A 26,960-nucleotide genomic window follows, 5' to 3' on the forward strand; every position below is an offset into this window, starting at 1 on the left:
GTAATGGTTCCCGGCGAAGCTGAGGAGATGATATTTAACCCCACGCACCCCAAGAATTCGTGGCGAGTTCTACATTTCCCCCTCCCCGCCAAAAATATATTATTTTCGTCGTATTCGCTCGCTTTGTAGGCCTCTGGAGTGAAAAGAAAACGCGCAAACGTAAGCCCGCGCTTGCCCTGAGGTGCGAACGCCTCACAGCGAGGGCTCTGAGGGAAAAAGGAGTGGGATAACGCTGAAAAGGAGGAGAGAAATGATCTGGATTTCAATAACTGTCACGTTCCTAAAAATACTGTCAGCATCGTTCCATGGGGTGGGACACTCACCGCCCTCCACCATCAAACTGCAGGTGGCAAAGCTACACCCTCAGCCAGGAAAATTGCCACACCCGGTGCCGTGGCACAAAACCAAGAATCAGCACGTGGTTTTTACATGGCAGCCCCCCCCCCCGAAAAAACTGCTAAATTGCACTTTGCATCAACATTCATCAGCTGAACTGTGAAAATTGCAGAGCCATCCTGGTGCAAAAGCGAGGGGTTCTGCGGACACACATACATGAATTGGCTCCCCCCAAAAGGCATCATGAAATGGGGGGGGCACAGATCCAGGGCTTCACAGCACCACTATGAGGCAGAAATGTCAATCCACTCCACGTATCCACATGGATTCTACCTAAACTGTCATCAGATCACCCCTGCCCACAGTTTGCACCACAAAAATACATGGGCTGTGTGTTTCCTGCACCACCACAGCACAAAAACATGGACTCAGGACACTGAACCTCATAAATTCTCTTGATTTTTTTAACTGAAGTGCCACAAAACGTCATCAAATCACTTACCAAGTATTTTAACGCATGCCAGAGTGCCTTGTATGGTTTATGCTACGCTAGTGGTGAATTCCTAGGAGACAGGCAAGATGAACTCTTCTAAATGAACACACTACACACAGCAACCTTATGAAGCAAGCCAGTGTTATTTCCATATTACAGATGAGTGTAGAAACCACCTATTGTTTAGGGCTGCTGCCTAATATTGCTGCTGCCCCCCAGCTTGCCGCACATTGCCTAACATGAGTTCTCTTAACCCTATGGAGCAACTTCCAGGAATTCATGCTCACACATCTTCAAAGCCACCTTCCCACTTAAACTCATTTTATGTAAGTAATTTTCACAACCTTTAATATTTATATGGAACTTTCTTCACCCACATGTACCCATATCATCCAAGATGTGGCTTGCTGGGCCATTTTGGGGGTGTTACGTCCACCTGCCCTACACACAGTCTCTACACATGATGTCAGGTGTGGGGTGGATAAGGGCAGGGCTTCAAAAAGAACTTATCAGGAAACTATGTACTTATAAAAATTCAGTGTTTAATAAATGTTTAATAAATACATTTTTGAAAAGGAACTATCAGTAGCTTAAAGTGAGCTCCAGATCATTCCTTTGCTAGAGTAAGGCCTGCTTCTACTCAACAGCTGATGGACACTGGAAGCTACTTCTCTCTCCCAGCATTGCTCTTTGAACCTCCAAAAACCCAAAGTTCAAAGAACAGCGCAGGTCTGTTTGAAAGCCCTTTAAAAAACTGCCCTGCATTGTACAGTACTTTGAAGTTGCGACAACAAGGGCCTCAAAATATAGCACCACCTGACATCACTATGGCATCAGGTGACTGACAGGTAGGTGCTCTTGCCCTGCCCTGTCAGATTTGTCCCACCATGGGTGAGGAGATTAAGATCTGCCCCACTGGTCAGAAAAAGGTTGCCTACTCCTGACATATGCAATTCAATACTTTTACAACAATGTTACACAGCAGAGATAAGTCTTGGATGGTGGAGGAATGCAGTTCTTACCTGATGAGAATTCAGGTTGGGGGCAGAGGACATTCCGGATTCAGTTAGGTCCTGCCTCTGGGACTGTGAAAACAGGGCTAAAAAGTCACTTCCTGTAAGGTGAGAAATGCTCACCATATACTCAATTACATAGCAAATTAAAGAAAAAGCATCTGCAATAGAAAGAGCTAGAAAGAAGAACTACCACCATAGAATGGGAAGAAATGAAACCAACAGATCATATTAATTGGAACAGAGAGAGCAAGATAATTCCCACTCTCCAAAAAATCAAACAAAATCTGGAAAATATAAGATTCATAGTAACTGGAGTAAATGCAGAGATGGGCAGGATGTCCTACCCATGAGAATAAATGTTCATCAGGGTAAAAATAATACTTTCTCTCCACATGGGCAGGAAGACACTTCTGACTGGTATTTTTAAAAAGTAGTACAGTGATACCTTGGTTTTCGAATGTAATCTGTTCCAGAAGACTGTTGGAGTTCCAAAACATTCAAAAACTCAAAACGAAAGTCTCAATAAGGAAAACACAATATCAAAGCCATGTGGCATGTTTGACTTCCAAGGCGTGTTCGAAAATCGAAGCATTTACTTCTGGGTTTACGGCGTTCAAGTTCCAAAACATTTGTCAACGGAGACGTTAAAAAACCGAGGTACCACTGTACATCCCTGGAAGGGAGAACTTGGTATCCAAATACCCCCACATATTCTGAGCCCTAGGATATACAGGTTGTTATGGATCCTGCTTTAGGAAACTGCGTTAAATAGTGGCATATGTTTCAGTCCTGTAGTGGCCTGTCTACAGAGACCCAAGAGGCTGTTTTGAACATTTCATCCAGGGGGGTTCTTTCCTGAAACGTGGCACTTGTTCTTTGGGAGATAAGAGCTAAAGAATGGCAAGATCAATCCCCTGCTCCATGATAGGTCAAATTAATGTTAACTTGAAGGGTAATAACACAGGATAATTCTTGTCATTTTGGGAATACATAGTTCAAGTTCTACAGAAAAGGCCCAGATCTCAAAAACCCAGTGTGCTGAGGTTTACAATCAGTAGCAAGTTGGTTTTGAGGGTGAGTAAATTAAGGGAAGCAGCTTCAAGGGGTTTAAATAAGCTCCAAGGAGGAACTTTGAAAGCCACATTTAGACTCCAAGAAGGCATACAGCGAACTGGAGGTGGAGATATCAGATAGGAAGTTTGCAGGTATTAGAAGAAATGGGATGTCCTCCAGAACTTGCAGTTATGCTGGAAAGAGCAGAAATCCATCTTTTCAAGAAATTTATATGAAGGCCTGGAAGCTCCAAGGGCTGCTGTGTCTGACTTGTCACAGCCTTTTAAAAGGCCCTTCTATTCTGTTAAGTTTATTTTGAAATCATGTATAAGGGGGTAGAAACCAAAGTATTATTGGTACAGAGGTGGGAGATTTGCATGAGACTAAAAGAGTGGAAATTACTCTGGGGTGGCAGCTCGGGGCTACAAGAGTCTGCCTTTCAACCTCCAGGCAGTTGTAGGAGGAGGCATGTCATGCAGCAATCCAGAATTTCCAGAAGAGATCATGGATTGAGAGTCTGAAACCTGTAGGAAATGGGGGGGCAATAAAGATGATATGTGTCTTCTGATTCCCAATTCTCTTGATTGTTCTGGAAATAAGAACCAGACCTCCTGAAAAGTATTCCAGAAGCCCTCTCCTCAGATTCTGGGTTACCAGGGAAGTAATAAGTTTCTGCTCAAGGAAGCGAACAGATCACCTCTTTGAGGAGCTGTGGAAAACTCATTCCTGCTTGTCTGTTGACATAAGACTTAGTACATATGCTGTCCGGGTGAACAAGGATATCTCTGGAACTGTGTCATTTAGGAAAGGCTTTCAATGGAAGTTGACTCACCCAAAGTTCAAAGAGGCTTATGCTGCAAGAGGTCTCCTTCTGCCACCATGTCCCTTAAACATTGCTCAGCTTGCATGGCTCAGCTAGACTGGTTGACACCAGTTATTACCACAGTTTCTAGCAGAGCCAGATTTAGGTTTGATGCAGCCCTAAGCTACTGAAGGTAATGGGGCCCTTTTTATGTGATATTTCAGGGAGCAGGCTAGCAGGCAGGGCCTATTACTTACATCATAGAAACCTACACAACACAAAACACTGTTGCTGTATGTAAGTTTTATTTTATTTGTTTTTTGTCTTATATTTTGGAAATGTACATCATTTAAATTTTGGGGGGGGGCTCCAAGAGAGTGGGGCCCTAAGCTAGAGCTTGTTTAACTTATATGTAAATCCGGCCCTAGTCTCTAGGCTGATGGAACAGTGCAGGAACTCCTGTCTCGATGACTTGCTTGAAGTGCTAGCTCTTGTGAACTGCTTAGGGAAGGATTTAAGAAAGATAGGGTCTCATCGTAGAAGGGTAACAGAAAGGTTTTTGAAGAGACTAACCATGATGCAAATCATCTTGCCTAGCAGTCTGGTGAGGGATTGAAGATGAACTGGGTAACTTATTCTGAAGGGGTCAAAATCCTCTCTTCTGAGAGAGAAACACTGTTCAGACATGTATTGAGGAGAACTCCTGGATGCTGGATCTATTGGGCAGGTTTTGTTTACTAGGATGCTGAGATACCTCAGCTGAGGTAAGGTGGATGTTCCAATTCCTTGGCTGAAGGAAGGGACACTAATAAAAATAATCTATGTAAAATGGATGAGCAGTCAGGGTTCTCAGACGCTTCAGAGGCTGGAGAAGATACTGAAGGAAAGGGCTCCAAACTGGAACTGGTTGTTCCTTCAAGCGAATCCTAGAAAGTGCAATGACAAGGGTGAGTGTGAATGTGGAGGCAATAGAATCATACAATTGTAGAGCTGGATCAGGGACAAGTGTTATCTAGCCCAACCTCCTGCAATGCAGGAACCACAACTAAAGAATCCCTCACAGATGGACATCCAGCCTCTGTTTAAAAACCTCCAATGAAGGAAAGTCCATCGCCTTCTGAAGTAGCCTGTTCCGATGTCAAACAGTTCTTACCATCAGAAAGTTCTTCCTAATGTTTAGTCGGAATCTCCTTTCTTGTAATGTGAAGCCATTCGCTCAGATCCTACCCTCTGGAGCAGCAGAAAACAAGCTTGCTCCATCATTACTGTGACAGCCCTTCAGATATTTGAAGATGGGTATCATATCACCTCTCAATCTTTTCTTCCCCGGGCTGAACATACCCAGTTCATTCAGCCGTTCCCTCATAAAGCTTTATTTCCAGACCCTTCATCATCTTGGTTGCCCTCTGCTGCACACATTTCAACTTGTGTTCTTCCATGCTGCAGATAGGGGATGGAATGACTCAATCCAACAAAATATGGAAGTATCCAAAAAAAGAGCATTTATGAAGCATTTGTAACATCCTCCTTAATGAACTGATGGTCCTCCAGGCCTGAAGTTTGCTACTAAAAGGAAGAAGTTAAGGCTGGCATCCCTGTAGTCATGAGGAAGAGAGGGCTTGTTACCAAAGGGTTAAGAATATATGGAGCTGCCTTTTGACTTGGAAGAATGCCATTTGGGCCTGTTGTTGTCACATCTATTCTGGGAAGAAAAGAGGGATGAAAGGAATGTTTCAAAGTGGAGGGTTTCTGGTCCCTTTTTTTAGGAGGCACACATAGACAGCCTCTCTCTTGTTTGAGTGGGTTTCTGTTTGCAAAGCATCTAGGAAAGCATCTGTGAAAAAGACTGCTGGTGAGGTTAATCTAATTTGCTGATATGAGGGCAGCCCTGGCAAGTTATGAAGAAGCCGAGGAGGCTCAAAGGCTAGGGCTAAAGCCTCAACTCTCCTATGCAAGGTATACTATGCAATCTGGGGGTTCACATAACCCCTCAATGTATTTAGAGAAGATGGGAAGGGGGCATGGGGCCACATGGAAAAGCCATGCCCCCACACCACCCTCACATTCTTCTGACCACACATTCAAAGTTACATCAAAACTTCTACTCATGTACCAGTGTACACAAGTAGAACTTCTGATGTAATTTGAACATGCAGATATTAGGAGAGCATGGCAACAGGGAGGGTCCCACAATCCCTTTAATACATTATTTCAACATGTCAAGGGGTTCGTGTCAGCCCCACATCATCTCATCCAAATTAATGGGTGAAATAGCTTTAGGAGTTAAGGGAGCCACTAAACCATCTCTTCACATAACACTTGTTAAAATATCCTTGGGTGATATAATTTCTTGAACAAGAAAGGGATGGTTTACCCCACCCAAAGGGTTCAGCCCATTCTTTATTTTCTTATGGCAAATTCACACACCAGGAAAGGAACCAAGGAACCTGAGACAAACAGAGTAGGAAAAGGTAGGTCCATTCCAACTGGTTTGGTGGGTGCTGGAAGAGTTTCTGAAACATTTAACTGAAAGGTGTCCAGAGCATACCAGACCAAAAAGAATCTGATTTGCCCCTGTGCACTATTCTTCTTCAAAAGTATTATTAGAACCCTTACCATCAATGGAGGAAGCCCTAGCAAAAGAACCAATGGAAAGGAGAGCAGCTCCCTAGATTTGCAGGGCTGGGGCCTAGAGCTTAATGGAAGAACCATTCTCTCTTAAGGGGCAATCAACACAGAACACAGCAACAGGAAAAGCACTTTGCCCCCAGGATTGCCTTTGGAAAGATAGGGGAGGCAGAAAAATGTAACCTGACTTCTGGACATACCCCTAGAATGGATTCTGCTTCTAAAATAATAAGGGGAAGAACTTTCTCTAGCCTGAAACCTTTCTCTTAACTAGGAAGAGTAGTGGTGGCACCTGTAGCTATTGGACCTTCCCTTCAGCTATGGGAACTGGAGCAGGAAGAAAAATGTCTATATCTGATGCAATTTGCAGAACTCTGGTTGAAACAACTCCAGGCATTACCACTTTCAGTTTAGGCTGGCAGTCCAGTGTCCATATGCCATTCAAAAGGAAGAAAAGGGCTCATTGTGACCCTCCATAATGGCAGGCATACCCTCCATGGCTGAGTGAGCCATGAGCATGTATGGGGATGAGGCAGACACCTTTTCCTTAAAAAAGCACCTATGAACCATGTCAGAAGGAGGAAAAAATATTTTATTGGTTCCCTTCTGAGAGAAAGCATGAGAAAGAAAAAAGAGTGCACTGTATAGGGACATTTCCACAGCAGGACTTAGGCTGCGCTCTTAAAATCTTTTTCCCCAACCCAGAGCAAGGTGAGTTAGGTTCTAAGGAAAAAATAAGGTTCAGGATGGTTCATTTATTAAAACAATTTATACACAACTTTTAAACAAGAAGTCACCAAGGTGGCGAACAACAACATAATTGATGACAATCCACTAAAGCACGTTAGAGTATTAAAAAAATAATCTGCTGTATCTAAAGAATAATTAAATCTGGTATAAGGTAAAGGTAAAGGTACCCCTGCCCATACGGGCCAGTCGTGTCCGACTCTAGGGTTGTGCGCCCATCTCACTTAAGAGGCCGGGGGCCAGCGCTGTCTGGAGACACTTCCGGGTCACGTGGCCAGTGTGACGGAGCTGCTCTGGCGAGCCAGCACCAGCGCAGCACACGGATACGCCGTTTACCTTCCCGCTATAAAGCGGTACCTATTTATCTACTTGCACTTAGGGGTGCTTTCGAACTGCTAGGTGGGCAGGAGCTGGGACCGAAAGACGGGAGCTCACCCTGCCGCGGGGATTCGAACTACAACATAGAAGATGCAGGCAGAGTTGGAATCCAACTTTATCTAGACTAGTGTCATATCCCTGCATTAGCAGTTGTGAGGCACTTCTGCTTGTGTTTGACATGTTAATGTTCCTCCCCACCCTTTTCTTTGTTTAGTAATTTAATATGCTTCATTTTTTCTTTACACCTCAGGCATGAGGGTGATGAAGCGTTTGCCCAAATAAACAAATTGAGTCCTGGGGTGGTATTCCACAAAGTTTTATTCAGAGTAGAATGAACGGAAATGAATTCGCATGTCTAAGGTAGGTCTATTAATTTCAAAGGGTCTGTTCTAAGTAAAACTTAGTTGGATACAACTCTAGGTTTCTTGAATGGTGGCTTTACACAAAGATGGTACTATTTAGACTTTGAACTCACTCTTTGATTCGAATATAAGAAATTTGTACTTGTAAGTTCTGGTCATTTGATTTCTTGAGAAATGTTTGTGTCAACTACTCAATTGGTTCTTTGAATCGTTCAGTACTATTTCATACTGAATTGTGATTCAAGGATTGACAAATAAATTTCAAAAGCATAATGCAAAGTCTCTTGTCTGAATAAATGTCTTTAGTCATGTGAGAATATGGATGGGCCTACAGGCAGCTGACATTCTTGGCTGACTTTCAGGGGGTGGAGAAAAGCAATTTCATCACTGTTCCACATTATCAAAATATGTTGGAATGCAGATACAGACATCATCCTAGGGTCACTAGGCATGGCGTGTATTGATTCTGAAGCCTTCTTTTAACTGTTAAAAAAGCGAACAGTTGTCTCTATCCATCTTTTAGGCAAATGCATGCTTTCTAAATGTATATTGCAGATGCATGTATTCTATCCCTTTCCCTTTGAACTCAAGTAAGAACTTCCCTGTCAGACATATTTCCTACTGCTGTATTCATTAATGGTGTATTTAAATCAACAGATTTAAATAATGTGTCTTTTCTCCTGGTGTGAAGCATTTTATACTGCTCTCTGTTTTACAATTTAAGACAATTATGTTCATAGAATCATAGAGTTGGAAGAGACCACAAGGGCCATCGAGTCCAACCCCCTGCCAAGCAGGAAACACCATCAGAGCACTCCTGACATATGGTTGTCAAGCCTCTGCTTAAAGACCTCCAAAGAAGGAGACTCCACCACACTCCTTGGCAGCAAATTCCACTGTCGAACAGCTCTTACTGTCAGGAAGTTCTTCCTAATGTTTAGGTGGAATCTTCTTTCTTCTAGTTTGGATCCATTGCTCCGTGTCCGCTTCTCTGGAGCAGCAGAAAACAACCTTTCTCCCTCCTCTATGTGACATCCTTTTATATATTTGAACATGTCATTTTAATATATTTTATAATGACTATGTGCCATCTTGGGGAAGCTTTTTTTGAATAGAGGCATAGATCTTCAAAATCATCATCAAAAAATAAATAAATAACATAGTTGTGGCATCCCCCTTTAAAAACATGCCCTGACTTTCATCAACATTTGAAAGGCAGTCACTTTTCTTGAAAGTTCAAACCTTTATTTCACAGCTTGCAGAGCCCTGCTGGCTGGGGCTGATGGGAATTGTAGTCAAAAACATCTGGGGGGCACCAAGCTGGTCTAAGTAGCTGCATTTGATTGAGTCCAATTGCCAGTAATTATCTACCAATTTGTGGCAGATGCTATGAGTGAGAGATAGGGAGGATTGTTTGTGACTCCTGACGAAGTAGGGAAGGGATGAGTGCTAGAACTCATTATTATATGTTATCCTTATAGCTAGAATATTGTATGGTGTTTATCAGCAAGTCATTTTCCCCCATGATAGCTAGTGTGATGACAGTACATGTGGATGCATGAGGGTAGTTTGTGTGAGAGTATAAGGGATGCATGAACACTGGTGTGATTCTTCCAGCGGGAAGGTTGGTGAGCGTGTGAGTGATTGGGACAGACCAGGATATGTTTGGGTGACATTGCTAGAAGGGAGCATTATAGTGGTAGGCATACTTCTGTGATTGCTGGGGCAGGTGTACCCGGCTGCCCGCCCCCCTTTGCACCGGCCTGGGGGTAGGTAACATTGGATAATTGTTCCACTGTCCTCTGACAGTTATACTGTAGGGTGCCATAGAATACAGTCTTTTCCCCAAGGCTTTAACATCTAAATGAAGCTGTTGGGGACAATATAGTATTGGCATATGGCAAGGCAGGAGAGACACGAGAAACAATTGCAGCAGCAAACTGGCATATAGGATTTGATGAGAGCCTGTTTCTTCCCTGTCTTGCCCATGTCTCATCTCCATTTTGACTGTTATACCAGAGCAACATACCCCAGCATATCTGTGCAGTCATATTAGTGGCTCTCACACGGTGGTGGCATATCTCACATGCTGCCAGTGTAGGGAGGCAATCACCATATCCAATAGCCCCCCAGCCCATGTAGCTGAAGTATAGGATTGGGCCCTTAATATTATGTTCCTTTGTCCAAAGAAAAGCATGCATGTAGTATTGCCAAGTGTGATTAATAGCTGTACAATTATAGTGTACAATAGATCAATAGTTTCTGAGATCAGAACATACCTTAAAAAAGTGCAAGGAGGCAATGCAGATCTGTGGAAATTAACTGGAATTTTGCTGGGGGACTACTGTATGATCACACAATCTGCCTACATTTTCATTTGATTATAAATAAAATAAAATGAGCTTTGGAGAGAAAATGGGAAAAAGTGAGGTGCAACTGTGGCAGAGATGCAATGGGAAAGAATACTGACATATTTGGGTCTGCAAACACCGTGTAGCATTCCTGCTATTCACAAACCCATTTGGAGCCACCCCTGCATTAGCCAACCCAGTTATCCAACCCAGTGCCTATCAGTTACATCCAAGACCTTGCAAGGGCAGCCCTGCCATGAAACATCCCTCTCAGATTGCAGACTTTAGGCACCATTAAGGCAGGAAGGCAAACTCTACTCCATGGAATAATTCCCACTCAGAGGTTCTCCTGTCCAATGCCGCTGAAGCGACTAAGAACTGCACCATTGTGCCAGCACCCTTGCACAGCTCCTGCTGATCCCAAGGAGGCAAAAACTGCAGCAGAGGGAAAACGGTACAGCACTCAGCTTCCTAAAGTGGACTGTTTTAGTGTCACCGACGCCGATCCTGGTATTCTGCCTGCCTTAGCAGCAAGCTGGACCCTGATCATTTATTCATGGGCCTTTGGAGAGCTAGTCCTCCCAGTATCGATTTCCAGAGGACCTGGCGCAAGGGGGAAGTACGCACACTAGCCCTGAACGGATGCCAGATCAGAAAACCAGACGTGGGGAGCGCGCCGCAGCTCCGTTCTTTGCAGCGGCTTCATGCACGTGGCACACGGAGTCTGTTGCCTGCTTACTAAGGAGATGTCCTGCAGCAGCACATTCGCCTCTTACGAGGCTGCAGCTTCCCTCCCCATTTCCGTGTGTGTGTGTTTGTGGATGGCTCTGCCTGCTTGCGCATTTCAGCCAAGCGCGTGAGAAGCGCGTCCCCTGCCTTTCTGGGGCGGAGCGCCTTCTTCCAAGACAGCACCCAGGCCCAGCCTGGGAAACCTGGGCGTTGGCTGGCAAGATGCTTCCCTTGCGCCAGGCCGCCGAGGAGTCCAAGAACGCAGCCAGACCTCTTCCCTGGGGCGATCAGTGGGAAGAGGAGGGAGGAGGAGCGCTCTGCGTCCCAGGGAAGTGGGTGGGGGACGTGGCGCGCGCGTTCGCGGGGCCTGCAGCCGCTTGCGCGCCGCCTCCTCCTCCCCTTTCCTGCCTTCCTCGCGCGCCAGCTGGAGAACCACAGGCAGCGACTTTTGCAGCTTTGCGGCGCCGCCTTGCCATCTTCTGGTGCAAGCCGGCTAGAACCGGCCTCAGCAGAAGCAGAAAGCAGCAGCAGCACCAAAGGGGCGGCGGCGGCCGCGACTCCACCTCCTCAGAAGGACAGGAACGCGCCTGAACGCTTCTCCTTCCCCGGGGCCGTCCCTTCCTATCCAAAGGATGCTGCCGCCGTCGCTTCTGCTTGCGGGATTGAACCAAGGGGAAGTGGAGAAAGGGGTGCAGCTGGTCCCAAAGCGATTGCTTTTATTCCCTTCCTAACACCGCAGCCCTACACGTCTAAGTAAATCTCAGCGGAGCTTGCTCTCCCAGATTAAGTTGGCGCACATTAATTAATTAGAATTTGAATTGTCACATTTATAATCTAGCGAGGAGCTCAAGGTGGCAGGCAGGGTTCTCCATCTCCCCATTTTATCCCCACAAAAACCATGTGAGGTAGGCTAGGCTGGCTGAGACAGTGACTGAGCCAAGCTCACTCAGGGAGCTTCATGGCTGGCTGGGGAGGATTTGAATCCTGTTTTCTCCCAGGTCCTACTCTGACATTCACTCGTGTGAACCACCAAGATCCGGCATGCCGCAGAATCTCCATAAGGAGGCTGGGAGGACTGGAGCAGTGTTGCCAACCCATCTCTTTTACTGACCCTTCCATTATGCCTTCTGAGGCTGCCGCCTTTAAGTTGGTGTGCAAAGCTTTGCCTGAGGATGGAGGTGGAGCGATGGGAGGGAAGCACCACCTGCCATATTCATAGTAAAGGGACCCCTGGCCATTAGGTCCGGTCATGACCGACACTGGGGTTGCGGCGCTCATCTCGTTTTATTGGCCAAGGGAGCCGGCGTACAGCTTCCGGGTCATGTGGCCAGCATGACTAAGCCGCTTCTGGTGAACCAGAGCAGAGCACAGAAATGCCGTTTACCTTCCCGCCGGAGCGGTACCTATTTATCTACTTGCACTTTGACGTGCTTTCGAACTGCTAGGTTGGCAGGAGCAGGGACCGAGCAACGGGAGCTCACTGTGTCGCGGGGATTTGAACCGCCAACCTTCTGATCGGCAAGTCCTAGGCTCTGTGGTTTAACCCACAGCGCCACCCATGTCCCGCCATATTCATAGAAACCTAGAATTGAAGAGCCATAGAAATGGAAGGGACCACATGGGTCATGTAGTCCTCACCTATCACTTTATAAGGCAGTGTTAATAGTTCTCTGCTCCGTTATGTGGTGGTTACTGCCTGGCCACGATTGAAATGATTGTGTATGTTACTCTCACTGCAAAATGGGGCTATTGATGGCTTCCTTCATACAATTGTTAGATGAGTGAGATCCAGGCTGGAAAGCACTTTGTAGAACCAATGAATGCTAATAGAGCAAAAGATTCATTCATTCATTCATTCATTTATTAAAAATGGGTGTATTTCAGCCTGTCGCCCCAAACAAAACACGGAGGTACACTTTTGTTCTGAAGTCATTTGATCAACATTTAATATTAGATAGTATCCACTAATGGAGAACAAATGGGAACAATCCAAAAATGGCATCTACAAATATCAGAATGTGCTCCCCTGAAGTTTGTCCATAGCTTTTAAGGGCTGATTCGATTAGGAGAAGTGAAGTCTGACCAAAAGCCTCATTGGGACCAAGTCTGAAATGTAAAACCTCATCTCACATCCTGAGGAGAAGACCCAGAGAAGAGAGAAAAATAGGGAAGGGCAGGAAAGCCATTGGTGTTGTTTCTGTTTATGCGTGCCATATCAAACAGGAGGCAGAATATCATGGGAAAATAAAGCTTAAGCCTTTTACCCTGTACCAGTCTGAGGCCAAAACTGCACTTCTTTGTTTGGAACTGTGTGCGTCTTAGTTAATGCAAGAAAATGTATTTTCCAGGTGTAGTAGTAACAAGGTGGAAGGAATGCATTGGTAATTATCCCATCTTCCTCTTCTTGGACTGTTCTCCTTCCCACTTTTGTTCTCCTTTGTGGCTCTGGACTCCACGTGTCAGACATAACTGCTGCAGGTATTCCTTGCAGCAAAAACCAAGTGTGTGTCGTATACCTGCATTTTTAAACATCTCTGTACACATGCCAATATCTTGAGATTGGAATGGGGCTCCCAAGCCAGGGGCAAAACTAAGCGTTATATCACCCAGCTCAAAGACCCAGTTTGGCACACACACCCAGGCACATTTGCATACACACCCACACCCACACAGGTTGGGAGCCTCAGTGGTGCCCCTCTGGAGGTGTCACAGGGCAAAAAAACCTGGCTAGCCCCTCCCCTTGCGTAGCTACGGCTCAGCCCAAGCATTAGTGTCTTTTTAAAAATGCAGTTTTGTTATCTACTATAGCGTGAAATGTTAACTGTGCTGTATATGCTGTCTGTGTAAAAGACCTGTGAAACTGTGTCTGCAGAAATTATGTTTGTTACTTGAAGTGTAGAGCCATTGTGCTCTTCTTTTTCTTTCTACCTCTGTCTATCCATGGCTAATTCACTCTACTCTTCCTGCATTCCATCCTTTCTTAAATCTCACTCCTGCCAGATTGCCAGACATCCTTCAGCAAATAGCAGGGCTGGCCAGATCTGAATTTTCATTTGAGTGTCCCGTGTTGGCATGAAAAACGTGTGCCTTTCAAGAATGTTTCACCATTTGCCCTGCAATCTGTATGCCTTTATTAACCAATTTTAAAAGCCTCTATTTATATCCTTGTTCTTACAACACCCTGTGTGCCTGTGTTTTGAAATAGTAAAAGTGGTGAAGTGATTGGTCTCATTGTGGGAAAGTTATCCTTTCCCTCATTTTTTTCTCCAGCTTCATCCTTTAACCATATAGTTCTGTACTGGCTGTAAATATAACCACATATGTTCAAAAGCAATGTGGGGGAAGGTCTCTCCTGATAACCCATTTCCTCTGTGGGGTAGCCTTACATAAAGGGTGAATGTTGTGCTTACTGAGGATATGAACCGATAATTGCTCTCTCCCCACCTTCTTTCTATTTCAGACACTGCAATTGCTGGAAGCAGAGGAGGAGGAGGAGGAGGAGGAGGAGATGCTTTGAAGGGAGAAGTAGGTCAGTGTGTAGATGGCAGCTGCCTCTGATACACTGTGATGCTAGGAGGAAGGATGCAGATGGGGAAAGAAGGGAATAGCGGGAAGGGAACCTAAGCCAAGCTTGCAAGGGAGGCTTCAGTAGCAGCAGGGGAGGAGGAGATAGTGAGGGTAGCAGTTGCAGGGTGGGGACTCTTCCTGAAAGCTGATTGCACAAACAGCAAACACTCCCTTTCCCCTCCTCCACTTTCTTTCCTCCCATCCGCATTGCTTGCTTCCTCCTTTTGGGAAGTACCCTATCTGAGCATGAGAAAAAAGGCTGCCACAATCAGTTACAAGTCCTCGTTACTATTGCCTGCCTGAATCAGAACTGATCACAATGAAAGATTGCTTAGAATGCACTTGGTTTTCCTGCACTAAATGTGAGAATGGAGAAACAGCATAGGTGAAACAAATGAGGGACTGGAGGAGACAATGGGAGAGAGAGAGAAGATTCCAAATGATGATGGAATAGGAAGAAGCATGGAAGGAAAGGAAAGGAAGTGACAGCTTTTAAAAGAGGCAAAAAGGAATCAAGATGAGGGGAAAGCTGTGGGGGATGGTGAGAAGAATAAATGGAATTCAGAGCAGAAATAGAGGGAGAGAGGGAAGATAAAATGAAGCATGGGACACAGAATTGAAGAGAGTCCTTTGTGCAAACAATCTATTTTTTTCAAATAGATTTTTTTTCAAATTTCAAAATATTCCAAAATGCACCATAGAGTGCTCCCTGCTTTTTCACTTTGCTATGATGCACATGTTCTGAGGCACCTAATTCCAAAAGTTTCACTGCATGTCTTGGAGCTAGCCGGTCAGGGATGGTATCTTCTTGTTCTGGCTCACACAGTGTTCCCAGTACCGTTAGACCTTCCCACTGCACCATTCCTGGAGCATTTAAGCTGCACCCCACTCAGCCAGCATTGCCAGTTCTGACCTGAAGGTCATATTGTCACATTTCCTTATTGCACACATCTCAACTCTTTGCACATTTTCGCATCACCAGCACAGGCTGTTTTGCATTAGCTGGTGCAAAGAAGCGTGCAGTTGTGGAGCATGGGTCATACCACAAAGGAAACACAGTAGTTCTGCATTCCAAGCCGTATCCTATGTTCTGAGATGTGCCTCTCTGGCAAAAGTGCTCTTTCTGCTGTTTTTTTCTTCCTGTGTGCTTCTGTTCGCTGCAGCTTTGCTTTAGATACAGCAGTCAGTGGCAAGAGTCTGTCTTTTGGCTCCCTGTCTCAAAGCCCAGTTCTATCTACTCAGCCAAAGATAGAATGGCGCCGTCTGCACACATGCGCCCATGCACGCACGCATGCACACACACACATTCATCCCTCTCCTTCCCACCCTGTCTTTTCTTCTGCTCCTCCCCTCTCCAGCCTTTTCTTTCTGCAGTGCTCCCAGCCTTTACTGCAGTGTAATCCATCACTCACAAGGTCTGGAGGGGTGGGGTGGCTAGAGAGCATAACTATTCACTGACTACAGGGAGAAGAAAGACTTTCAGAATGCAGAGCCTTCAGAAGCAGAATTCGCCAGCCAACAGGCTTTTTGAGATATTTAATTTATTTAGTTTCTTTGTTTTCAGGCATGGGAGGGTGGGGTGGGCTGGGGGAGAGAAAGGTTGCTGCCAACATTCCAGCGAAGGTGACTGAAAAGAAACCAAGGAGACGGGGGGGGGGGGAGCGAGAGACAGCAGCAAGGAGCACAGAGGAGAGCTGTGAGAAAGATGAACAGAGGCAGACAAAAAGAAGAAGAGGGATGTCAAGAAGGGAAAGAGAGCAGCCATGGTGGAAGCGGGAAAAACCAAAATGGAGAGCAGCAGACACAGACAGGAAAATGTGGGCAACACTTGGAAAGTGTGTTGAGCCTAAAGAAAGGGAAGACGCAGAAAACTTTTCAGCAGGGAGAACTGCTTAAAGATGAAGGGAAAGGGATCAGGGAAGGGAGATACGAGCGCACAGTTTTAACTTTAAAACGTTTGAGTAAACATTTGCATACAAGCAGCACATTTTGAGCTGCAAATTGCCCCAATTTTGAGCCCAGTCCTGGGAGAGGTTCAGGACATTTCAAAGGCTGTTGCCATGATGAATAAGGATAGCTCAACATATTAGTTGTCGTTCCCAAGGAAAGTTTCCATGATTATTGTCACATAGTGTAAGCAGAGGGAGGCACCTCACCCCCCCCACTCCCCAGAAACCTATAGTTTCTTCCATTGACTGAGCAATTGTGAGCCAAAGAAATTGTGTGTTCTGACTTGCAGAGCACAGTTTATTTCCTGATACCTGAATAAAATTGAAAGTATCTTACATTCATCAGTGTCCAATGTTGCTCTAATAATCCTAAATGGAGGTGTAATTCATGGTACTGTAGTGAATATGTGTTGTGCCCTCAAACTGTAAAGTAAAAAGCTGGAGGGGGAAAAAATAAAGACACAGCTGAGCCTTTGTCCAAGTTTCAATCATTTCTCCACCTACAGGTTACTAACCCACGTATCATCTTGCAAAAATGTGGGTGTTTATTTGTAGAAATTTACCCAATCAGATAATAGAAGATTGTTGATGCCTTAGCTCAGAAATACTCTCTACGGCAGGAATAGCTAGCAGTGTATTGCATTTTGTGTTGTGAAAACGAGTTCAGGTGTATGGAACATTTTGCTAAGAGGGTAAAACCCTGTACATTGCTGAAGTTGCTTCCTGGGCATATAAACTTCCAATCTTTTCTGGTTGAACTGTGTTTTGACCTTTCATGCAAGTAAGGAACTAGGAACCAGGAATCATAAATATATCCCATTTTTTGCAATACGTTTGAATGTGGGAGGAGCTGAAGCCGACCTTTCAAAAGTTGAATCAAAAGTTGAAAGTAATACATGCTTGGGAAGATAGCTGTATCTGTTGTCAGAAAGAAGTGAGCAAGATTTGAAAGAAGACTTGTTTATGTCTCTGTTTCTCTGCAACAGTCCAGTTAGTCACATGGAACAAAGAAGTTCTGTGCCCTCTTAAAGTCTTAACACAGCACTTTTCTTGAATTCTTCTGGGCGGGTCCTGGTCACTTTCAAGAGTTGCCAGTGCAAGTTGAGGGCTCAGGAATTAGCAAGAGAGTATTGCTGAGTGTCTGGAGATCATGTATTGTGATTGTTCCATTGCTTCCTGACATACATACAGTGGTACCTCGTGTTACATACGCTTCAGGTTACAGACTCCGCTAACCCAGAAATATTACCTTGGGTTAAGAACTTTGCTTCAGGGTGAGAACAGAAATCGTGCTCCAGCGGCAGCGGGAGGCCCCATTAGCTAAAGTGGTACCTCAGGTTAAGAACAGTTTCAGGTTAAGAACGGACCTCCGGAACGAATTAAGTACTTAACTCGAGGTACCACTGTATTCTGGATGTTGCATCTAGGAAAGTCTTGTTCCTTTCCATGGGATTCTATTTATTTATTTTGTGAAATACATATATTGCTTGATTGTAGAGAAAATCTCAAAGTGGTTTACCACAAAAAAGACAAAATAATCTCCCAGGCTTTTGAACATCTACATTGTACTACTGGGTGAAGTTGTTCAGAGATTTGGAGTCCAGTAGCATCAAAATGCTGATGACACTCAGCTCTATTTCTCCTTTTCATCATGTTGAGGTGGGGCTTTTGCCACCCTTAATGAGTACCTGGTCAGTGGTGGTCCAGACGAGGATGAATAAATAGTTCAACCCAGACAAGAGTCAATACAGAGATGGTGGAGGTAGGCTCAGTAAACAGGTTGGTTGCGGAAATAATCTTCTCTTCATAGAATCATAGAATTGTAGATTTGGATGGGACCTTGAGGCTCATCTAGTCCAACCCCCTGCAATGCAGGAATATGCAGATGTCCCATATGGGAATTGAACCTGCAACCTTGGCATTATCAGCACCATGCTCTAACCAACTGAGTTATTCAGGGTTCATGGCTTTGCATTTGTCCTTTAGGGATCATGTTCACAATTGGGAAGCACTTCTGGGCTCAGCATAGTTCCAAGATGCTCATGTAACCACTGTGGTCTGGAGTTCTTTCCATCACCATTGGATAATAGTCCAGTTGTTCCTGTTGCTAGGTTAGGCTCTAGCTCTGATACAGTCAATGCGATATAGCCCTCCAGATGTTGTTGGACCACAGCTCCATTGTCCCTGACCATTGTCTATACTGGGACTGATGTAGCCTGCAACCTGTGGAAGGCTTCCCCTGAGGCATCTATGGTCATTCTTGTATTGATGACTTCCATGGCTTAGAGAGTCTGCTGTGACTGCTCTTGAAGACAGTTCAGAAGCTTCAGCTGGTTCAGAACCTGTCTGCTAAAGGGCTGAAGGCATTGTAAACACACAACCACCATTTTGAAACATCTTTATTGGCTGCCAGGCTCTTCCTGCGTTCAATTCAAGGTTTTGGCCTTCATCTTTAAAGCCCAGTCTTGCCTATTTCAGGAAGCATCTTATCTTGTATGAGCCTCAGCAGGCCTTAAGATCTGCCAACCAAGTCCTTTTTTCTGGGTACCATAAATTGTGGCTTTAGTCTTTTTCTGTTCCTTAAAGCTCTGTTCCACTGGAGATTCAGCAGACACACACTCTCCCCTCTTTTTCACCGTTCCCTCAGCAATTAGATTTTCAAAGCTTTGTTACTTGGCTTATGCTGTCGTTCCGTTTGATTGGCTTAGGCTTTCTGCTGTTTGGTTAGACTTTTTGCATATTGGAACTTAGATTTATTTTTTAAGACTTGAATTGTACATTGTTAGTGTAAACTTCTTTGCCTGGAAGGGCATCTACAAAGGCAGCAACTAAACAAATAATATCTAAATAGTGAGCTGGTGTAGAATTGTGTGTGGCGGGGGGGGGAGGGAGTGACTCAGTTATGGATCAATGAAGCCCCCCATTTGAGCCTCACCTTTGCCCTGAATTCCCCAGGATGCCTTATGCAAGCCCCACTTAGCCACATCTTCCCTTGCGCAATGTGCTGACAATAACGCCCACCTTCCTTCCAAAAGTGTTGTAAGGATTGCAGCAAGGGGACGGCTTTGATCCAGCAAAGAGTGAACATAACTCCACTTGCGGAATGGGACTTTACCCAGCTCCCTCCTCCATGCTACAGCTAGCTCCCTGTGCTGCCCCAGGGGACTCAGGAGAATGTTGTGAGAGGTGATGCGAGGGAGCTGCAAATGGAAATAGCAGGTCACGTTACCCCTCCCCAGGCAGGCAGAAGCACCTTGACTCTTGCTAGGGCCTCTTTGGATCTAGCCCAGGGTACGTGAAGTGCTCTGAGCACTTGGAAGCACTCTGGAAAGCTAAGTATTAAATAAACCAAGGTGTGTGAGCGAAGTGCAGCCAACAGGAGGAGAGCCAAGCGCTGCTGTTCTTCCTCCCAGTTCCTCCCGCATCTCTCTCCACACAGACATCTACAGTGGTACCTCGGGTTAAGTACTTAATTCGTTCCGGAGGTTCGTTTTTAACCTGAAGCTGTTCTTAACCTGAAGCACCACTTTAGCTAATGGGGCCTTTTGCTGCCGCGCTGCCAGAGCACGAATTCTGTTCTCATCCTGAAGCAAAGTTCTTAACCTGAGGTAATATTTCTGGGTTAGCGGAGTCTGTAACCTGAAGCGTATGTAACCCGAGGTACCACTGTATATGAATTGGGGAGGTGGTGGTGGTGGCCCAGTCACCTCAGGCAGCCGAGTCTTTGTGTCGTTTTGAATGGGATATATACGCCTCACAACAACACCTCATTTCAATAAAGCTTGAGCAAGAGAATGTCCAGATGGGGTAAAATCTATCTTAATTAGTGGGAAAGATGTGGATTTTCAGCTACAGGCATCAAAATTGTATTTAGCCAGTCCAAGAGGGCAGAAGCCTGGGTCCGTCCCCCCTCCTATTATCCCGCTCAAAGGCTGTGGAGGTTACAGTTCAAAACAGACCCTCATATTTCAGAGCATCTTTCTGAGTCCTTAACAGCACACATTTTCAGTCTGATCCGGGGATCCACACAAAATAAAGTGTGACACATGATGTTCACACTAAATTCTAATTCATGGGTGCTTTCTTTGTCGGACTTCAATCTTCCGTCATCCCTGACCACTGACCATGCTTGTTGGAGTTGAACAACATCTGGAGGGCCACACAGGTTTCCCCATTCCTGGATTGGGGGTTGAGGTCCTAAATAGATAGGGGCTGGACTGTATTGCTTAAACTCAAGGTGAGACTTGGCGTGGCTATCTTGACTGAAGTTGTGGAGCTTCCTGTCAGCTGTGCTATTTCTGAAGCACAGTAAATACACTGGAGGAATGAGAACCATGTGTTCTACATCTCTATCATAGAATCGTAGAGTTGGAAGGTGCCCAAGGGTCATCTAGTCCAACCCCCTGCAATGCAGGAATCTCAACACGTGGTCCCCCATCGGATTTGAAACCATATTAGACCGTGCTTAGCTTTGCAAGTGCTCTGGCACTTTTATTACCACAAGGAGGTTTCCTTGTGTATTTATTTAACAACATTTATATGTGACTGTTAAGAAAACATCTAAGGGGCTTAGGTAAAGGTAAAGGTAAGGGACCCCTGACAGATAAGTCCAGTCGCGAATGACACTGGGGTTGGGGTGCTCATCTCTCTTTGTTGGCTGAGGGAGCCGGCGTTTGTCCACAGACAGTTTTTCTAGGTCATGTGGCCAGCATGACTAAGCCGCTTCTGGCGAAACCAGAGCAGCGCACGGAAACACCGTTTACCTTCCCGCCAGAGCGGTACCTATTAATCTACTTGCACTTTGACATACTTTCGAACTGCTAGGTTGGCAGGAGCTGGGACTGAACAACGGGAGTTCACCCCGTCGCGGGGATTTGAACCACAGACCTTCTGATCAGCAAGCCTTAGGCTCAGTGGTTTAGACCACAGCATAAAAATATAAAATAAAACATAAAAACTATTGATAAAAACAGTTAAAGACAAATATATAAAATATTCAAAAGAAACAGTAGCCAAAAAGAAAAAAAGCACATGGGGGAATCTGCGGTGTAGTACTATGAACGGGGCAAGCCCTCTGCTAGAGTGGGAGTAGACAAAGTGGAGCAGGTGCTTATGAAGAGCTTCCATCTGCCACAGAAATTGCAGGTCACCAATTGTTATTTGTTTCTTTTTAAAGTGTTTCATGACGGCATCGATGGGATCCACCACAGCCTGTTACTTTAAAAAACTGCTCTGCAAAAGTGGGTTACGTGGACTATGTTTCTCCCTGTGTGATCTTGATACAAGAGGAGGTTTGACGACATCGACTGCCAGATCAAGCTGCAGCTGCAAAACGGACACAGGCAAGTGAGAGATACCTGAGCATTCTAGATTTTAGCAGTGCTCCCATTTTTAAAATGTGCTGAGTGTAATTCCGGTTAGGAGTGAATCGTGCTTGGGAAAGTAATGGCACTAAACAAACTTGAGGCGTATAAGGTTAATAATCTCTGCTGATATCAGAGGCTCAACAAAGGAGCAGATGAAACTGCTGGAGGCCATGCCATTGTGTAGGATTCAGTTAAGTGAGCTTTGTGACCCAAGAACTGGTGACCTCGCCCACAGTGACTTAGCTGAACACACAGTTCTTACATTATTCACACCGGTGCGCTCAGACACTGCGCTGCAGCTCATTAATGCCTAATCACTGATATGTAACTTAATGCAGGTTTAGCTTATGAGCACAGGACAATGAAGGAGGGAGAACAGAAGGAACATGCAGTTAGTACCTGTACAGTTTTTCTACTCTTAAAAGTTCCTCAAGCATGCAACAAAATCCTCCCACTTTGGACACAGAAAGCATCGCAAAACTTGGGACTGGCAGTAGCAAAGCCACTAGACCCCCTTGGATCAACCAGGGTCCCAGTCAAAAGTATTGCCAGGGCCAGCCCACTCATGAGGCAAGGTGAAGTGACTGCCTCAGTCGGCAGGATCCACAGAGGCAGCAGATCTGGGCTCCAAGGAATGCATTGCCCACTGCTGCAGCTGGCATGGTTAACAGTGATGGCTGTGGCTTGCTCCTTGCAGGCCAGATCATCCTCCTCCAAACTGAAGGCACTGCCGGTCTTGTCCTACCCTTGCTCTTGATGTAGATCTTTATTACACCATTGTTCCTGATATAGATCTTCATCAGAGGTGAACCTTGGTAATATGGCACCCTGTCTGTGGACAAACGCTAGCTCCCTCAGCCTGTAAAGCGAGATGAGCGCCGCAACCTCAGAGTCGTCTGTGACTGGACTTAACTGTCAGGGGTCCTTTACCTTTTGGGACGCGGGTGGCGCTGTGGTCTAAACCACTGAGCCTCTTGGGCTTGCTGATCAGAAGGTTGTCGGTTCGAATCCCTGCGACAGGGTGAGCTCACTTTGCTCGGTCCCAGCTCCTGCCAACCTAGCAGTTCAAAAGCATGCCAAAAAGTGCAGGTAGATAAATAGGTACCGCTCCGGCGAGAAGGTAAATGGTGTTTCCGTGTGCTGCTCTGGTTTTGGTGTTCCATTGCGCCAGAAGTGGCTTAGTCATGCTGGCCACATGACCCAAAAAACTGTCTGCGGACAAACGCTGGCTCCCTCAGCCTGTAAAGCGAGATGAACGCAGCAACCCCAGAGTCGTCTGCGACTGGACTTAACTGTGACTGGACTTACCTTTTGTGCCAGGTCAACACCCACCACACTAGCCCTCATGCCACCTCTCCAAAGCTGGGCAAGCGCTAACTAGGTTTTGGAAAGGAGGCAAAAGGACTCTAGGACCTGTCAGAGCCCTCACACCTCCCTCCCAAAGCCTGGCACTTCCTAGGCTTTGGGAAGAAAGATGGAAGGTGCCCTGTGCGGGGGAACTGCTTGTGCTGCCCTAAAGCCGCCTCTGTCTTCACTCGCTCCATTTAATGGAGATTCAAAACCCCATCAAAATTCCAGAGGTACAGACCAGTTATTGCTATGGAACAGGGGAGCCATGCCCGGGGAAGGAACTGTGCATTAGATGTGCAGGAATGAACAGCTGGCGAGAGGAAAATTCTCTTGTCAGTAACATGAACCAAAACAGCTGAAAACAGAATGGGGTCTCCTACATTGATGGTCTGAATATGAATGCAGACATTTCTTGGAGTTCCTGGGGGTGGGGGAAGCGATTCTGGGAATTCCAGAAATTTGCAGCTTACCGTAGGAAAAACATCCAGGGTTTGGGCAACTGAAGATTTGTCTCCAGCATCTAGGCAAGGGACTGTGGTCTAGAAAGCAGGGTCCTGTCAGGATACTGCTGAGGGCAGCGGAACTCAGCTGACCTACGATCTCCTGCAACTAACACAGAGAACTGCATATTTTGAGGAACTGTGCAATGTAAATGGAGGCCGCTTGAAAATGTGGTTTCTTTGTTGCTATCTTGCAGCTCCCTCCAGTGTTTACAATGTGCAATGGCACCATTTGCCAGCTTTTTAGAGGGGGAAAGAGCCAGGATTTAAGAAAACAAAGACGTCAGTTTAACATTCAGATTTCTGATGCCAAAAAAAGCATGGAAATGGCTAGGCTATGGCTCCTGCTTAGACTTTCACCCTATCTTAGCGGTAACATGCATTCTATATAGCCTCACAATATTGTTTTTGCCTACAACGTCAACTCTGCACTTTCCCATGCTCATTCAACTCAAGTCCTCTTCTGCATTTCGCAGCAACACTGAAGCCAGGTTTATGCAGGTGCGGCCCAAGCCATTTTTATGCCTGAGGCGAAGGCCATTCTGTGCACAATATCCGACTAGGTTGGTAGTTGAATTTTACTTCAGCACTGGTGGCAGAGCAGGGTCCTCCACTGGGGCAGCAAGCTAGCTTAGGGGCTGCAGGACGCATCACACAGCACACATTTCTAGCCACTTTCTACCCCTCAAAATTTGCCACCTGAGGCAGCTGCCTCTTTCTGCCTCGGGGAAGGGCTGGCCCTGGGTTCATGGTATGTCAATATTGTATAAGTACCCTCACATTCTAAGCTTTCAGTTCTGACATAGTCCCTGCTTCAAAGCTTGCCACAAACTAGAGATAGCTCTGCATTTCAACAGGAGATAAATACAGCAGATCTGGGTTGTTGTCCTTCCTCTGAGGTTTGGTGACAATGGGCCCTGTTTCTTCCTTCCAAAGGATCTTTCAGGGAGACCATAGCTGGAGGAAGTGTTTGGGGCAGCCTCAGTTCAGATCTATTTGCATGCCAAGCAACCAACACCACCTACGGAATGGGGCAAAAAGCTCTGAAATAAAGACACAGATTACAATAGTGACTGTTGGTCTCATGAATGCACATCTCTCTGTGCTCTCTTTCCCCTGCTAACATGGCAGCAGGAATGGGTTAAAATGGAAAAGAACCAAAGCTGGTGGGGAGAAAGGGGCTGGAGATAGATGAAGAAACCGTGTGTTTTCATGCACATTCCCACCAGTTGGTGGCCATTTCATTATCGACTTGCAAAGCTAGGATTGCCAACTTTTGAAATAAAGGCTGGGGGTGGAGTCCAACACCAAACCAGCCTCATATACAGAAAGAACAAAATCATACTGGATACCTTAGTTGGTTAGAGTGTGGTGCTGATAACCCCAAGGTTTCAGGTCTGATCCCCGTATGACACAGCTGCATATTCCTGCATTTGCAGGGGGTTGGACTAGATGACCCCCAGGGTCCCTTCCAAGTCTACAATTCTATGATTTCTATGAAAATAAGACGTGTGTGTGTGTGTTTGATGGAGAGAACAACTTTGTCCATTGTTTGTCTTTCAACAGACCTCAGCGCAACCCCCCACCCAAATCATTCCCCCTCTCTCAGCCATCCTACAAAACACACTCATAAGCTTGGGTTCCCCAGGCCTGAGAGTCTTACTCCAAATAATGTCATATGATGATGCCTTCTTATCAGTGCTTATCACTTTAAACTTGAGAAACTTGTGTAAACATTGCAAATCCCATTTCTTTAGCTTCAGACTCAACAAGGTAGGTGGATTTGCTAGTAGGGTCATGCCATAAAATCTTCGGCTTTCCCTTCACCTTCCCTTCACCTAAAAGATCTTTCATTTTTAAATACATACGCAAACATGCACTTTCTGTTGTGTTGAGCTGCTAGAGACGCTAAATTAAATGCAGAAGTCTCCCCTCCCAATCTGCACATTCTGTCCTTTACTCTCTTCTCCACTTCCCCTGCTATACAGTCTGAAGTCCCTGGGGCAAGGTCCCTCCCATGTCTTAGGAGCCAGCTAAAGGGAGGATGTTTAGCTTTTTAAGCATCTGGCTTAGGGACCATCAGCTGATGTCATCACACTCTTTGCCAGCTGATTGACTGACTGCCAGGCCCTCCATCTGTCAGCCGTCTATAGCAATCATGCATCTTTATCATAGGCTTTTCTTTCCCATGTGTTATTTTTCTGGCCTTGCTTTCTCTGACTCCATGGCATGCAGAATAATAAAGGACCTTTCTACCATCAGCTGCCCTGTGGTAAGGACCCTGGTGACTTTTAAATACATTGTTTACTACTTGGAAGCGCTTGTATACTGAAAAGCAGGATATAAATAATTGTAAACTAACCAACAAAGGTCCGTACAGTTAAAGCTATGGTTTTCCCAGTAGTGATGTATGGAAGTGAGAGCTGGACCACAAAGAAGGCTGATCGCCGAAGAATTGATGCTTTTGAATTATGGTGCGGGAGAAGACTCTTGAGAGTCCCATGGACTGCAAGAAGATCAAATCTCTCCATTCTGAAGGAAATCAGCCCTGAGTGCTCACTGGAAGGACAGATCCTGAAGCTGAGGCTCCAATACTTTGACCACCTCATGAGAAGAGAAGACTCCCTGGAAAAGACCCTGATGTTGGGAAAGATTGAGGGCGAAAGGAGAAGGGGACGACAGAGGATGAGATGGTTGGACAGTGTTCTCGAAGCTACCAGCATGAGTTTGACCAAGCTGCGGGAGGCAGTGGAAGACAGGAGTGCCTGGCGTGCTCTGGTCCATGGGGTCATGAAGAGTCGGACACGACTAAACGACTAAACAGCAACAACAACAAACTAACCAACAAATACTACAATTGCTTACATGCACCCATACTTCCTCTTGGGTCTTTCACGCCCAATCTTCTTTAACCACCACCTGGGTATGGGGGGCACTGAATTGCAGGACATCTTGAGGCCAGTGCCCACCTAGTTGCACACTTGGCCTGCTTTTTGTAGGGTTCCAGCCTCATATAACTCTAGCATGTTTGAATCTAATTTGTGCATGAAATGGTCAAACAATAGGGTAAGCTGTTCTGCTAGCCTTAGCCTATGTCATCACTTCCCACCTTGTAAGGAAATGGGCCACTGAGCCTTCATTATCTCTTTCTCTCCATGCAATTTCCAGCATGTAAAGATCTCTGAGCTGGACGTTCCAGCACATGGCTTTAATCAGCCTTCTTTTGTTTCAGACCAGAATGGAGTCTGAAACTAATGTTTTTCCTCTACCAGTAGTTCAGAAACTTCTACCTTCTATAACTAAGCAATGTTTTGACTGCCTATGCATCTTTTA

At 45.6% G+C, this 26,960-nt stretch overlaps 1 long non-coding RNA gene across 2 annotated transcripts; it reads left to right on the top strand.

The window, feature by feature from the left end:
• Positions 1-79: 79 nt before the first annotated feature.
• LOC310753093 lies at positions 80-21,748 on the top strand. 2 transcript variants are annotated; one of them, XR_014543174.1, is made up of 3 exons: positions 80-159; positions 14,356-14,424; positions 21,588-21,748. It is a non-coding gene; the product is annotated as an uncharacterized lncRNA (long non-coding RNA). The 2 variants fall into 2 exon arrangements; XR_014543175.1 differs by lacking the exon at positions 80-159 and adding an exon at positions 572-1,155.
• The last annotated feature ends 5,212 nt before the right edge of the window (positions 21,749-26,960 follow it).

This window comes from Podarcis filfolensis (genome assembly GCF_964270895.1).
Source record: "Podarcis filfolensis genome assembly, chromosome: 17".
NCBI classification, from domain to species: Eukaryota; Metazoa; Chordata; class Lepidosauria; order Squamata; family Lacertidae; genus Podarcis; species Podarcis filfolensis.